General features: G+C 32.5%; 2 long non-coding RNA genes across 4 annotated transcripts; one reads left to right on the top strand and one right to left on the bottom strand.

The window, feature by feature from the left end:
* The first annotated feature begins 7,839 nt into the window (after positions 1-7,839).
* On the top strand, positions 7,840-13,963 carry LOC140887852 (uncharacterized). 3 transcript variants are annotated; one of them, XR_012152041.1, is made up of 4 exons: positions 7,859-7,942; positions 8,043-8,148; positions 8,860-9,179; positions 10,938-13,963. It is a non-coding gene; the product is annotated as an uncharacterized lncRNA (long non-coding RNA). The 3 variants fall into 3 exon arrangements; XR_012152036.1 differs by having other exon boundaries at positions 7,840-8,148; XR_012152030.1 differs by lacking the exons at positions 7,859-7,942; positions 8,043-8,148 and having other exon boundaries at positions 8,164-9,179.
* LOC140887765 (uncharacterized) lies at positions 13,359-15,546 on the bottom strand. Its single transcript, XR_012152006.1, has 3 exons — positions 15,339-15,546; positions 15,184-15,261; positions 13,359-15,064 (listed from the first exon to the last, which is right to left on the bottom strand). It is a non-coding gene; the product is annotated as an uncharacterized lncRNA (long non-coding RNA).
* Between the last annotated feature and the right edge of the window lie 523 nt (positions 15,547-16,069).

Raw genomic sequence — 16,069 nt, 5'->3', positions numbered from 1 at the left:
TTAATATATCATGATATTTTTAATATAAAAATATATTATTATAAAATTTCTTTAGTTTTTAATTATTAATTAAATAAAAAATAATATATTTTAACTTGTGAGAATATTTTTTGTCCTAAATATTGTTAATATAAATTTGAAAAATAAATTTAATTATTTTTAATTATTTTTTAACTTATTTAAATTTTTTATATAATAAAATTTAAATTATCTAAAATTTGGTGGGTCTAACGGGTCTAACCCGGATTGAACCCGCCGGGTTCACGGGGCGGGGAGGGGCGGGTCGGGTCCAAGGGGAGGCGGGGCGGGTATCGGGTTTGCCCAAACCCGCCCCGAACCCGCTGCCATTCCTAACCATAAATGTACTATATAGGGGATTGGGATAACATCCCATAATACCCCAATATGTTTCAGATATTTTTAAGAATTCCAGAATCTATACCCGAAGAATAGACCAAACTCAAATTAATTTTGACTTATAATTTCGGAGTTTGTCTGGGATGCTTTGCGATATTGTCAAGAACAGATTCACCTATAGGCCTAGTCTTGTTTTTTCAAAATCAAAGGGGCTAAAAAAAATTTTATATTGGTTTTTCGAATAAAAAATGAATGAGAGTTTATTTCGACATTTTTTTTAGTTAAATGGGGATATCATAAATGTACTATATAGGGGCTTAGGATAGAATCTCATACCACCCCAATATGTTTCAGATATTTTTAAGAATCCCTGGAGCTATAACAGAAAAACACAACAAACTCAAACTAAGCTCAATTTTTCGGAAACATGTGTCTTATATATATATATATTTTGTTTTCTCCAACAGACAACAAGTCTTAGAACAATTACATGTTTATCTAAGAGGAAAAACATATCGTTTCAAAATCACGGATATTACTTTTCACGAAGAATTTTTTCTCCAATTAGAGACCTATGTGAGAAACATCTGTGTGTTTTCATCTTGGCGGTTACATGTGTCGAGATGATATGTAGGATGGTTCAAAGTGAAATGAAAGATTGCCCTAATTACTTCTTCGATGTAAACGAAGTTCATGAAAATATATATATATGTACATAGGGTATATCCAATCCTCATATGATGTAATTTGTTGAATCAATGAGATTATCCTTTTTAATTTGGACTTATAATTCCGAGGTTTGTCTGGGATCCTTCGCGATATTGTCAAGTTTAGATTCTCCTATAGGTATAGTCTTGTTTTTTCAAAGTCAAAGGGACTGAAAAATTTTTATTATTGGTTATTCTAATAAAAAATAAATGAGGGTTTATTTCGACATATTTTTTGTTAAATAGAGATAACATGAATGTACTATATATGGAATGGGGATAGCATCTCATACAGCCCTAATATATTTCAGATATTTTTAAGAATCCCCGATGCTATATAACCGAAAAACAGACCAAACTCAAACTAAGCTCAATTTTGCAGAAACATATGTGTTTGATACATATATATTTTGTTTCTTCAGTAGACAACAAGTTAGAGAAAAATTACATGCTTATCTAAAAGGAAAAAAACATCGTTTCAAAATCATGGATATTACTTTTGACGAAGATTTTCTTTCTCCAATTAGAGACCAAGGTTAGCAACATGTGTGTGTATTCATCTTGGCGGTTACATGCATCGTAATGATATGCAGGATGGTTCGGACTGAAATAAAAGATTGTCCTAATTACGCCTTCGATGTAAACGAGGTTCATAACAATATATATAGGGTATATCCCAATCCTCATATGATGTAATTGTTTGAAATGAATGAGATTCTTCTTTTTAATTTGGACTTATAATTACGGGGTTTGTCTGGGATTCTTCGCGATATTTTCAAGAACAGATTCACCTATAGGTCTAGTCTTGTTTTTCAAAGTCAAAAAGACTCAAAATTTTTTTTTTTTTTGGTTTTTTGAATAAAAAAATGAATGAATGTTTATTTCGACATTTTTTTTTGTTAAATAGAGATAGCATGAATGTACTATATAGGAAATGGGGATAGCAACCCATACCGCCCATATTTGTTTCAGAGATTTTTAAGAATCCCCGAAGCTATATCCGAAAAACAGACCAAACTCAAACTAAGCTTTTTGGAAACATATGTGTCTAATACATATATATTTTGTTTTATCCAACAGGCAACAAGTCTGAGAACAATTACATGTTTATCTAAGTGGAAAAAATTATCGTTTCAAAATCACGGATATTATTTTTCACGAAGACTTTTTTTCTTCAATTAGAGGTCAAGGTGAGCAACATGTGTCTGTATTCATCTTGGCGGTTACATGCGTCGAGATGATATATAAGATGGTTCAAACTGAAATCAAAGATTGCTCTAATTACTTCTTCGATGTAAACAAGGTTCATGAAATATATATATGGTGTATCACAATCCTCATATGATGTAATTTGTTGAATCAATGAGATTCTCCTTTTAATTTGGACTTATAATTCCGGGGTTTGTCTGGGATGCTTTGCGATTTTGTCAAAAACAGCTTCACCTATAGGCCTAGTCTTGTTTTTTCAAAGTCAAAGGGACTCAAAAATTTTTATTATTGGTTATTCGAATAGAAAATGAATGAGATTTTATTTCGACATATTTTTTGTTAAATAGAGATAAATGAATGTACTATTTATGAGATGGAGATAGCATCTCGTACCGTCCCAATATGTTTCAGAGATTTTTAAGAATCCTCGAAGCTATACCCAAAAAACAGACCAAACTCAAACTAAGCTCTATTTTGCGAAAACATATCACATGTGTGTCTAATACATATATATTTTGTTTTCTCTAACAGGGAACAAGTTAGAGAACAATTACATTTTTATCTAAAAGGAAGAAAATATCGTTTCAAAATCACGGATATTACTTTAACGAAGAATTTCTTTCTTCAATTAGAGACCAAGGTGAGCAACATGTGTGTGTATTCATCTTGGCGGTTACATGCGTCGAGATGATATGTAGGATGGTTCGAACTGAAATCAAAGATTGCCCTAATTAAGTCTTCGATGTAAACGAGGATCATGACAATATATATATGGTATATCCCAATCCTCATATTATGAAATTTGTTGAAATCAATGAGATTCTCTTTTTTAATTTGGACTTATATATAATTTCGGGGTTTGTCAGGGATTTTTTGCGATATTGTCAAGAAAAAATTCACTATAGGCCTTGTCTTATTTTTTCAAAGTCAAAGGTACTCAAAAAAGAAATTAATAGTAAAAAAGACTCATTAACTTTGGTTTTTCATTATTTATCATAATCTTTTTTGTGGGGTCAGCTCAATAATTATAAGATTGTATTACTTGTGGACCGTAGCATTTGTTTTTTGTTATTGAATGAACGATCATTATTATATTTTTTGCAAAGTTGATTACGATAAATTAAAATGAATTTTGTTGTAGGTTATGAAGATCAGTAATGTTGTCCTTCAACTTTCATGCGCAGTGGATATGGGATGAGCATGATGTTTTCAAGTGGTCTGCACATGAAAGTTGTAAATGAGATTTAATCATAGTTGACGATGAGACATGTATGTACGAATACTTTAAGAATGAGGTGGTTAACATTTGAAGTTGGTTTTTCATATTAATAGAACAAAATTCAGTTATTTGCTTATTGTCCCATATTGTCACCCCCTCCATTTTATATTAGTGATGATAGAACTTTGTGTGCGTATCTTTATTTTGTGTGGCTCCAGCTAAGAGACGTGCTAGCCAATTATCATCCAGAACATTGTTGATCTGCCATTCCTAACAACTGCTCCTCTACCCTTTTTGAGATATATGTTCGCCTTTGAGATTCCTTGCCACGCATTCGAAGTTCCCTTTTTTCCAAGAATACCATTGTCGTCTCGCATATATTTTCCCTTCATAACCCATGCCCATAGACTATCTTTTTCCTTTGTTAGTCTCCATCCAAGTTTAGAAATGAAGGTTAAATCCATGGGATAAAGTTTTTTAATCCCAGCCCTTTTTTCTTTTTCATTTTTGCCACCACATTCACCAAGTGACATTTCTTTTCTGCACACTCACCGCCCCAAAGAAGCTTCGCGTAATTTTCTCAATCTCCTTACGTAAACCAATAGGCACAAAGGTTGTTTGCATTGTATAAAGAGGGATCACATTGATGACAGATTGAGCTAAAACCTGGCGACCTGTTAGACTCAGATATTTTGACTTCCATCCCTCCAATAGAGTCTTAACTCTATCAAGAACCTATTTATACAAATTCCAAGTAACCCTACCATGAATAGAAGGCACCCCCAAATATCTTCTGAGGTCCTTTGTCAGAGAAATCCTTGCCAAGTACGACAAATTTTGAGTTATGTTATCTTCGACATTTTTTGGACACAAACATATGAAATTTTTGCAAGTTTAATCTTTGGCCTGACACTGAGCAAAATTTATTCAAACATTTGACACTAATAGGAATCTGGTCATTGGAAGACTCTGCAAAAAGAACCATATCATCAACAAAAAAAAAGTGTGATATCAAGCATCCATGTCTCGACAATCTGATCGCTTTCCAGGAACCTTCGCAAATCGATTTTCCAACAGTGTGCCACATTTTTTGATAGAAACCAGCATGTATCCCATCGCTTTGAAAGGTGCCATCTCAAAAATTAAAGGCGCTGATTTTCGAGTCTGACATTCTAGGGAAGATGCATGCCATTAGGTAGTGGAGTATTTGTATATCTTGGCTCTCGGCTTTGAAAAGATACGTAAAGTAGTCTGTTGAAGTTGGTTCTCATGCATCCGTAATGCAATCTCCATTGTCCTTGAGAGCTTCGATCTTATTCCTGCTTCGGTGGAGCAGTTTAAATTAAACCCGTGATCCAGGTTAATTTAGAGCCTCCAAATCCCAAGTCAAAGAGACCTTGATCACACATCCACGATTAGCAATTCATGATGCATGCATGATAGTTCCACTTTTGTGATTCCTTAACTCAAGAGGCAATGTTTGATGTTTCGTGAGCATACGGTTACATTTTTCGATCTTTATGTTCTTCCCTTTGTTATTTTTTATTAAATCATTTTCTGTGTCGCGATTCATTATACAATCCTTTTTCGGATGTGAGCATACGGTCACGAATCTGATTGGCATGCTCTATTTTCTTGCCCATACACAATAAACACATGGTGTCTCTCGCCCATTGGGAATTATGTTGCAGCCATGGGATCAATTGTGGAAAGGTGGAACAATATAGTTCTTACTCGAGAACATGTGACAGAGATTGTAGCTATGGTCTTATTAGATCTTTATCAACTGCCATGTTGATACAACCATATTTTCAAACAGCCCACATATTTGTTATGGATGTATATTAAGGAATTCTCAAGGACAAGTGATTGATGATATCCATAACAAACTATATGGCAGCAACAATCCAACAGTAGCTGAAGCGTTGGGAATCAGAGAAGCTCTTATTTGGCTCAAGAATTTGCATATCTCAAATGTTATAATCAAATATGATGTTTTGCTGGTCATTGATGCTTTAAATAATCCAAACCTTGACCACTCCAGCTAAGGTTTGTTTGTTTAAGATTGTAGATTCCTATCTAAGGACAAAACATCTTGTACTTTTGTGTTCGTACCTTAAGGTGAGAGGCCCCACAAGGCGAGATCTCTGCGCCTGGGTTCATACTAGGCACAACCATTCAATAAGGCGAAGCCCAGACGAGTTTTCTCAGGCACGCTTAATTTCTTTAGATAACAATTATAGTAGCCCAACTTTTCCATTTTTTTTATAACTTAATCTCCTTAGGGTGTGTTTGAAGTTATAGATAATTAATCTATCTATAAATTATCTTATCTATCTCACGTTTTTTTATCATATTATTTATCCATCATTTAATTATTTATCTCACATCAATCAAATCATAAGTTATTTATCTTACATCAAACAAATCATTGAATTTAAATTACTATATTACCCTTTATAAATAATATTATTCATATTTTTATTAATTATTAAAAGGATAAAATAGTAATTTACTATTTTCATATAATATATAATCAATTAAATCAAACAACTATAATCTATCAATCAAATCAAATCTTATATTAACTATCATTTCTTATTTATTTTTTATTAAAATATATTACTTATCTCTATATTATTTATCTTATCTTCAACTTCAAACGGACCCTTAATGAGTATATCAGGATTGATAAAGTAAAAAATAAGTAAAAATTGTGGTAATTTTATTATTTGTTTGATAGTATTTTGTATTTACACATATTGATAAAATCTTGTTGGATAATTTCATGATCGTTTTATCCCTTGGAAATTCAATATTTTATTTCAACCTTAGAGGGTTTGGCAGAGCTTAAAAGCTCTTTGAAACAACTTATAAACTGTTTTAGGGTGTTTGGCTAAGCTTATTAAAAACAGCTTATAAGTTGTAGGAGCTTATAAGCTGTTTTAGGAACTTATAAGCTGTTAGGTCTTATTTTAAAAATAAGTTATTAAAGTGTTTGGATAAAATTATTTTAAAAAACTTAAAGATGTTGATGTGTTTGGCTTTATAAGATCTTTTTATTGTCAAAATTACCAAAAGGGTATAATAATATACCGGTGATGTAAATATTATATATATACGAAAATAATTTTAAAATTTTATGATAAATGTTAAAATTAAATAAAAACTATTTTATATTTTAATTTAATTAAATCTTACACTATGAATTTTTTTTAAAAAAAATATATATGTATTATTTTAAAATTACTCAATAATATCTTGATAGTATAGTTTTTTTTAATTATAAGAAAATGATAGAAGAAAAAATTATTTAAAATTATATATATATATATACTATTTTATATTTTAATTTATAAAAATCGTATGCTTTGATTTTTTTTAATAAAAAATATTTAATGTTAAAATAGTATCGATAGTTTAGTTTTTAAAATTATAAAAAAAAATTATAGAACAAAACATTATTTTAATATATATAACAAATTGATAATGAAAACTGTAATTGAATATATTATGAAATTGAAAAAAATATATATATAAAAGGATAATATAGAAGGATAATAGTGGGAAACAAAATATTAAAATAAGATCTTTTCTTAAAAAGTAGGGGTGTATCTACTTTTTTTAAAAACAACATATAAGCTGTCAAACAACTTATTTTGACAGCTTATAAGCTGTTTTTTAAAAAATTTACCAAACAGTTTTGGAGAGCTTAAAAGCTCCATAAGAGCTTATAAGCTGTTTTAAAGAGCTTATAAGCTCACCCAAACACCCTCTTAGAGCTTTTAAGCTTCGAAATTGTGTTTGGTAAATTTTTAAAAAAACTGCTTATAAGCTGTAAAAATAAGTTGTTGACAGCTTATAAATTGTTTTTAAAAAAGTAAGAGGGGAGGTAATTTTTTCAAAAAGATCTTATTTTAATATTCTATATCTCTAAAATATCCTTAAATATTTTCATAAATCTACATCATATCCTCCACCCATTAAATATTAAATATTATTTTTAAAAAAATTACAAATCACATAAATTTTTCTAAAGTAAAATATTAAAACAATTTTATTTTTTAATATAGGTTTATTCTAAAACTATTTTCGTATATGTATAACTCGAAACATTATTTTCATAGAATTATATTTTTTTTTTTGTAATTTTGACAATAAAAAGATCTTATAATACCAAGCATATCAACAATTTTAAGTTATTTAAAATAAGTTACCCAAACACTTTAACAACTTATTTTTAAAATAAGTTCTAACAACTTATAAACTTGTAAAACAACTTTTAAGTTCTAGGAGCTTATAAGCTCTTTTTAATAATCTTAATCAAACACCCTTTATCGTCCACAATCTTACATAACCTAACCAAATTTCACATGTGCGTACCAAATCTTAGACACATCTCTTCAATTTCGTTCTCTCTGGCAACGTCGTTCCCTGATCTATTGCTCAAGTCTCTATCCATCGATTTTTTTCCATCTTCATCTACTTTTTTTTTACATGACGATTGTCTCTGTACTCATTAATTTGATGTTGTATTTTCACTCTTGTAGTTCCAACAGAAAGAAGACCCGTGGATTGAAGCAGTACCGTGGTAAACCAAAGCTCGGATCCATTGCCTAAACCTGTTCTTGTCGTGATTTCATTCGAGAGTCCATGGTGATTTTTCAATTTCCTTTGTTACTCAATAATTATGCATTCAAGTTTTTATGTCTTCTGTTCACTCCGACGCTTTGTTAAATGTTAAATTTTTGTGTGCTACATTTGAATATGAATATTTGGGAAAATATACATCACAAAATTATATTGTCTCACTTGAGCTGAAAATATTGGAAACAATGGTATTTCTTATTAGGGCAAATGGCAGAAATGGAAAACATTTCAGAAATCTGTACAACCGTAGACATTGGGTTTCTAATACTACGTATCAAGAGTGAGTTGTCATCCGTCATTTTGAAGATGGTAGAGTAGATTATTACCGGGACTAAGGATATCCGAATTCGCTCAAAAATTGATACAAAAAATGGTTTGTATTCCACATGTTCATGGCAAAATTAAATACAAATGTCAGCGTACAAGAATGAAAAACTTAAATACAAAGAAAGCTTATTTAATGGTTTGTGTTTCACATGTTCATGGCAAACTTGTCTCTCCAAACATCCCATACGTCGGACGACTCGCAATTTAAAGTAGCAACATACAATTTATTTTAGCTTGCAGGTTTTTGCCCTCTGAGTGTAGAGTTTTTTTAGATTGGCATGACTTCCAGTCTTGCATTATATTTCTTCGTATTTTTTTTTTCTTGTTTTCTTTTTCTCGAGGAGTGCAACTCATCAGTTTTCTCGATGCGTATGTATTTTTTGGCTCTAGACAACAGCTTCTCCAAGGTGTTCGGGGATTTTTCTGCTATAGATTCCTTGAACCGTCCAGGGCGCAAGTTTTGCTGCATTATTCCAGACAGCAAATCGTGGTTCACGTGTAGGACTTCGTGAACTGCGTGAGTAAATCGTCGAACATATTCTCTCAAGCTTTCTCCTTCTTTCTGAATGATTTTAAATATGTATGTTGTTGTTTTTGGGGATTTTTTGTTAATTGAGAATTGCTGGATGAAACACTGGATGAGTTGCTCCAAGTTGGCGATGGATACAGATGGCAACTTATTGAACCACGAGAGTGCTTGCCCTAATAAGGTTGTTCGGAATATTTTACATTGTGCAGCATCTGTTATGTCATACAAATCTTATTTCTCATAGAACTTGTCAATATGATCTTGAGGGTCACTGGTTCCATCGAACTCAGGTAGGTTGGGTGATAAGTGCATTTTGTATGCATAATTTCATGTTATTTTTATGTTTATTTTGTGTGCATTCATTTTATTTTATGTGTTTTTATGTGTTTTAGTTCATGTGTGTGTATTTCACTCTCCCGGTTAATTTTGTAGGAATATGGATTTTTGAAGAGTGAATTACGGAGCAGCTTTGTTCAAAAAATCAAATTTATTTTTAGAGAGATCCAAATCCGATCTCCACCGTTCAGAATGAATTCAAGATGTTTTGAAGCTGCTGTCCAAATTTCAGGTCAATCCGACAGCTAGAACTCAAGATATGAATTTTTCAAATTTGTCGCTCGGAGCAGGTTGAAAGTTGCGCTGATGGTGAGAGTTGTAGCGCATTAGCAATTGAGTTTGGCGCTACGAAGAGTGCTAACGCGCTTAGAACAAGGTGGTTGGCGCAAGGTAAGGCGCTATCGCGCTTAAGAGAATGGAAGTTGGCGCATGAATGAGTGCTATCGCGCAAGGTTATCGCGCTTCAGAAATTAAAACACGTGCGCGCGCGAGGGAAGCAATGCGCGCGAGCGCAGAAGGAAATTCCAGGAGATTAGAGGGGAGGACGCACGCGAGAACTCTGTTTTATCGCATTGCGCGCGCGCGAGGACTTCATGGCGCACGCGCGCGTGTCGCGAAGAATAAAAATTCCGAGAAATTCCTTGTTGCATAAGGAATTAATTTTTTAGGGAACCAAAACACTATAAATAGGAGTTTTTATTATTTTATAACGGTTCCAAAATTCCAGAGGCAGAGAGAGAGCAGGGCGGCTACGGCTACACGTTTTGGAGAATTCTTTTCTTTGATTTTATTTTATTAATTCATGATTTAAACTTGGTTTTGAATTATGAATTATGAGTAGTTTTTATTCGATCAAGGCTACGTGATTGGGCCAGACAATTGTTGTAGAAAACTCGTTTGTTTATTTGAGATTTTCAGACTTGATTTGAATTTATTGTTTATTGAATTTATATTTGTCTTGTGAATTTCCTGGCCAGTTATTTGCTTGCATGTTAATTGATTCCAATTCGACAGAGGATGTTTCGATTTTGATCACTTCAATAATCAACATAGTGTAAAACTGACTAGAAATAGAATTCGGTTTCATTATGCGGTTTAGGTGTCTACTGAATTTTCACAGTTATTCATGCATTCAAATTTGATTAGAATTACGAAAGATTAGTTCATCAATATTTGAATATGTTTGATTGTTCTAGAAATAGTCCTTCGAACAAATTAGGAAAATTCCCGTGAATTAAGATTAAGTCTGATGTCTTAGATCGACTGCTGGTTACATGAATTGTCTGGTACCTACGTGTGTCCTTGATCGAGTTTTTCCCAAATTTAATTTAAATCTAAAATTTCCAGCTTCATTTTATTTAATTTAATTTTAATTGCAACTTTTTATTATTAATTTAAAATCTGAATCACCTTTATTCTTTAGTATAGATTAAGTAGAAATAAATATATTTTGGTATTCATATATATACAGTCCCTGTGGGTTCGACATTTGGACTTTTGTTCACTATATTATAATTTGACCTGGTGCGTTTGCCAGTTGATTTTTAATCACACCGATTTAGCCGGTCATTGGGGATTTTGACTCCCGTACGTAATGTTTCAGATAGAATAGCGTAGGTGAAGGGGCTCCAACACGCAGGGAGAATTGCTGACGAATTTTATCCGTCGATATTTGTGTGAGACCCATATCCTAGGGTTGGATTGGTGGTTTTGTCTTCCTCGGAGTGGTCGTGAAATGTGTGGCTACTTGGTTCGCCTTCTTTGCAAGTCGTATTTTTATTAGTTCCCTCGGGATCTTTGTCATTTGTTTTTGACGCGGTTTTCTTTGGGTCTTTGTTACCAAGGTCATGAGATGAGGAGCCTCCACTCTGAGCTCTCTTGTTGGTGCTTCGGCGTTGACGGGATGTCACGAATTGAGCGACAGCTTCAGTCGCTGCACGTGCGATTGTTCCTTCCATTAAGGTTGTTAACATTTCCTGTGTGAAACTGAATCCAGGCGGTGGTTTGGAGATGAGAGGTGGTCTCCATTGCAATTATTTCCTTGAGATATTTGTGATGTAATATGCATTCTCAATGATGTAGCGAACAATTTTTCATAGACGGCGCCAAGATGATGTAGCCAAAAGTTGATATTTACCCAATTAGAGAAAATCCGGGTAATTTGTAGGGATCCGGGTAATCGGATTAATACTCGAACAGTTCTAGAGAACGAACTTCGTGGGCAGCTGCATCACAAAACAAAGTGAGTGGCGCCGGGGGTTGTCCAGTGAAGACACTCCGACGTTCAAGTCAATATTTTTCCAATAAAAGTTTCAGTGAACTAGAGCATTTGACTATAAAGAATGTACCTTAACAATGAGAGGAATTGAGCTAAGAGGCTTTTAGGAATTTATGGGTCTTGATAAAGTGTCCAAATAAATATCTAAATAATATGGGGTCCAGATGGATTGAGTCATTGGGCTTTGGTTTTGGAAAAAATCAAATTGAGTCATAACTCATCAGCTCATATTTACAGTTTTTCAAATGGTTTTTTTCTTCTTCTTAAACTCAACTTTAAAAAAGGTATTCAATCTATTTATCCAAACTGGCCCTTAAAAATGATTTTTAAAAAGCTAAAATTTCTGACTGTTTAGATTCTGCTTTTATTTTTATTTAAAAATTTAAATAAAAAACTAAGCACATTTATCTAAATGCACAAACTGATTATGTTTTTTTTTTTTCTAAAAAAATATAAACAGTTTAAAAAACTAAGCTTATTTAAACCTTTTTTTTTTATCCAAACGGACACTTATTAAAAAAAAGCTTAATCATCATATTTTAAATTTCGATAAATGTTAAAAAAATTTATTTAAATTATCAAATATAGGGACAGAAGACAAAAATGTTAACTTTAAAGTGTGTTTTTAAAACAGCTTTTTTTGATAAAACATTTCACTTTTTTAACAAAATCACGTTAAAAAAGCTGCTTTTTTAAAAAAAAGAACCGCTAACACTGTGCTTGGATCAGTGTCTAAGTGGATTAGAGAAAATTTAGTTGGATTTGAAATTGAAAATACTTTTCAGTGGTGGACAAAATAGAATTTTAAAACGAGATTGATATTTGATGACATTTTTATAAAATTTCACTTAATTAAGTAAAATCTTGACAAAATTGATTGGATTTTACGTGATTTGAATCTATAAAACAATAAATTATTTTTAATAATAAATTTATATACTTTACTTATAAAATTTTAAGTTTTCCTTATAATTTTCAATAATAAAATATCATTTATCCAAAATTTATACCAATCAATTCCAAAATATATTTTAACTTTTTACCAAATACCAAAATGAAATTCTAATTTTAGATTTAAAATTCACCTTCAATTTCAAATTCTATTTAATAAACATCCAAACACAATGTAATTGATTACAAGAAATGGATTGTAAGTAAATAAATGTAAAGAGCAACTCTGAACAGGAAAAAATATCAAAACATAGAATTAGGTTGTTTGCCAGGTGGAATCGAACCACCAACCTCTCAAACACAATTGAGCGCTCTCCCATATTTGAGCTTATTATGGATCCATCCAAACGTTTTTAACAATTCATTTCGAAATCTATCAACAATTAAACCATTTGACCTTTTGATCAAACTTATCCAACCTCTGACCGAATTTTAACCATTAACGCTTTAGATTTTCCATTTCTTTAACAATTTCAAATATTTGGAACCGCCAGACCAGGCCAGAACATACATCCAAGAAGATCCATAAAAAAACAATCCGATTCAAAATTATTCCGACTGTTCTTGGACAGCGTTTGAAACCTCCAAACATAAATGATTGTGATTTTTTGTAACAAATTTGTGTTTACAATCACCGAAAATAAGTAAAAATGAGTTTTTCTTAACAAATTTGTGAAGAAAAAATTATATTATAATCACTTAAAAGGTTTCAAAACTCCTTTAAAAGAGAACCTGATCCATCATTTAAATGCATTCCATTACCGATATAGCAAATTCATCACAGATAACCAAAAAAAAATCTACAACTTAACCACTGCCAATTGACAAACAACCCGACTTGTTTACAGAATAATTAACCAAACAAAAAAACAATTTCTTTGGATTATTTTAGCTGCAAAGCCACAAACACAATGAAATAAAATAAGGTAAAAACAAAGTAAAAACTGACCACGTTTGAAAATCCCAACCAGTTCTCGGCAGGCAGCAACCGTTAACGTTTAAGTCCAGATACAAATTCTGTAATACACGAGTTTTACGTAGCAACCACACAACTTCTGCAGTGTTATCATCAAGCCTATGTCGCACACTGCCTTGTTCCATGGACCAATGTTTCTACACTTGAATAGAGCGAACATCATTGATCTATTACAATTTCTATTACAATTCACAGATGCCTTCGACAAAATTTCAGACAAGGCTTTCCTCTAATGCATTATAGATTACAATATATCAACCACTTATAATTCATAACACAACCAAAATCCCAATAACTTAATTGATACAGTTTGTAAGGCAAAGTTTCGAGATGCAAACAAGTAACCAATAACTTAATTGATACAGTTTGTATGGCGAAGCTTCGTGATGCATAAATGAAAATATTCAATTATCTTGCTGCATATTATATTAAAATATACCTAAAAAATGCTGTTATGCAGTGCCGATTATCGAAAAAGTTGAAAAAACAAATCAGCTGTGGATTGTTCGATGCAACTTTGGACTTTCAAACAGTTTATATAATTAAGTTAAGCAGAAAGTGTAGCAGAATAATTTGTATTGGGTGATAACTCCTCCCCATCAGGATTCCTAAAATTTTCAATAAATCGTTAATGTTTTTATGGCTATAGTTGTTTGCGGTCGATCATGGAAGACAGTCATTCTCGTGAATTTGATAATATGATGATACACTAAGACATTGAGATCCATTTTCGAGAATCCAATTATTAATGTATCAGAAAACTTATAGAGTACAAACTTGAAAAATTTTAGACGTGAAAACATTTTGAGTGACATGCCGAACAAAATAAGAGGAAAACTGATTTATACCTTTCAATTTCGTTGATGTTTTGGATGACAGAATCCTTGTTTGCTTGTTTACTTCTTTCCTCTCAAAGATTGAGATTCAGTTTGGTATCGAATGGATTGTGATAGTGTTTGATTAGTTTATGTAATCAGTGACACATTCAACACCAAACTGCTGTGATAGATTGCTGGATGCGCGCCATGGAAGGAAACAAAAGCGAGGAGCAAGAACAGAGAAATAGAAAAGGGAAAAAAAAGCAGAGACAACGCACACCAGAGAGGAGAGTCGGGCAATCTCCCGTACCATCTCCCCTCCAAACCAAAAAACTTCTTTTTTTTTTATTGAATTAGCGACCTGCCATGCGAGCGCACCCATCATGGCAAAGGTCAAACATCGACAAACGATCGCCGAAATCCTAATCTCTCTAGCAACACACATAAACCTTTTCACTCATTTTTTTACACGTCTTTTACCTCACTGTTCATTCACAACAAAACACGCAATGACGCTATTGAAGCAATAACATGCAGTCAAACGGTTATTTGTTAATAACATTCAAACCGTTGAAATCTCTACGCATGGTATCCGCTTTCCAGTGAATAATTCGTCCGCGCATCTCTGAGAGGGTAGTAAAGGCTGACATCGGCAAGAAAATTCCGGTTCAAAAAAGCTCTTCGCCGAACAAAATTCACCTCAAGAACTTAGAAAAATTAAAGCACGGAAAAAAATAAAAAAAAATCACGTACTTCAGCCGTAGCAAAAAATCGAAAGTAAGATTCATACAATCAGAAACCAAGAAAATCCGAGTTGAAAACTCACCAGAAGCCATGGACACACGACTCCGAGAAAAACGGCCTCGGCGGCATAATACTTCATCAATACATCCATAGATCACATCTGAATAGAGAGTAACAATAATTAAAAAAATATCGTCATCAAAGACTACAGATAATACAAGAAGATCCATAAATTACCTTCTTCGAGCAATCAAATTCCCCAACAAATCTTCCCAGTCTCATCGATCGAAATCCACATCGGACGCGAAAGAAAGGTCCGTGAAAAGCAGTAGAAAATCATTTGGAAAGCCAAAAAATTCGAAACGGAGGTCGCACGATCAGACGTAATATGGAAGAAGTTTTATGAGGGCTTCATATTTAGGCGGCGATTGAAGGGATTGCAACTTGCCAGGCAGCTGATTAGGAGGTGAAAACAAGGTGGAGTTATTTATAGAGGGGGTCAGATGATCGAACGGCTGGGAATCACTTAGTCGGTGCATATTTGAACGGTGTGGATACGTTACGTCAATATTCGACGGCTGGGATTGGATCCCAGTGCGAGGAAATTTCTGGATGCTGTCTCTTTGACGGGGCCGAAACTTTGGAATAAATTTTCCTTTTAAAACATTTATTTTCTTTTATTTTTTTAGAATAATGCTATAGGTATGCACTACGATATTTATAATAAATATATCATGAGATTTTGCTATTATATTGCGATATTTTACATTCAATTTATCATGAGATTTTGATAAATGAAATTTTTGTATTGAATTTTTTATGTTGTACAAATTGATGTACAAATTTAGTTGTACATATAGCATTACTCATTTTTTTTTAAGTTATGCGCAGGGTAAAAGTCCAAAGCAAGTTTTTGTTTTTATTTGTTTTTTCTTTTATTTTTGTTTTTTTTACGGTTTCATTTCACC

The sequence above is a fragment of the Henckelia pumila genome, chromosome 1 (assembly GCF_033568475.1).
Source record: "Henckelia pumila isolate YLH828 chromosome 1, ASM3356847v2, whole genome shotgun sequence".
Taxonomy (NCBI): domain Eukaryota; kingdom Viridiplantae; phylum Streptophyta; class Magnoliopsida; order Lamiales; family Gesneriaceae; genus Henckelia; species Henckelia pumila.
The sequence above is the reverse complement of the archived record's forward strand: the minus strand, read 5'-3'. Positions and strand labels throughout refer to the sequence as shown.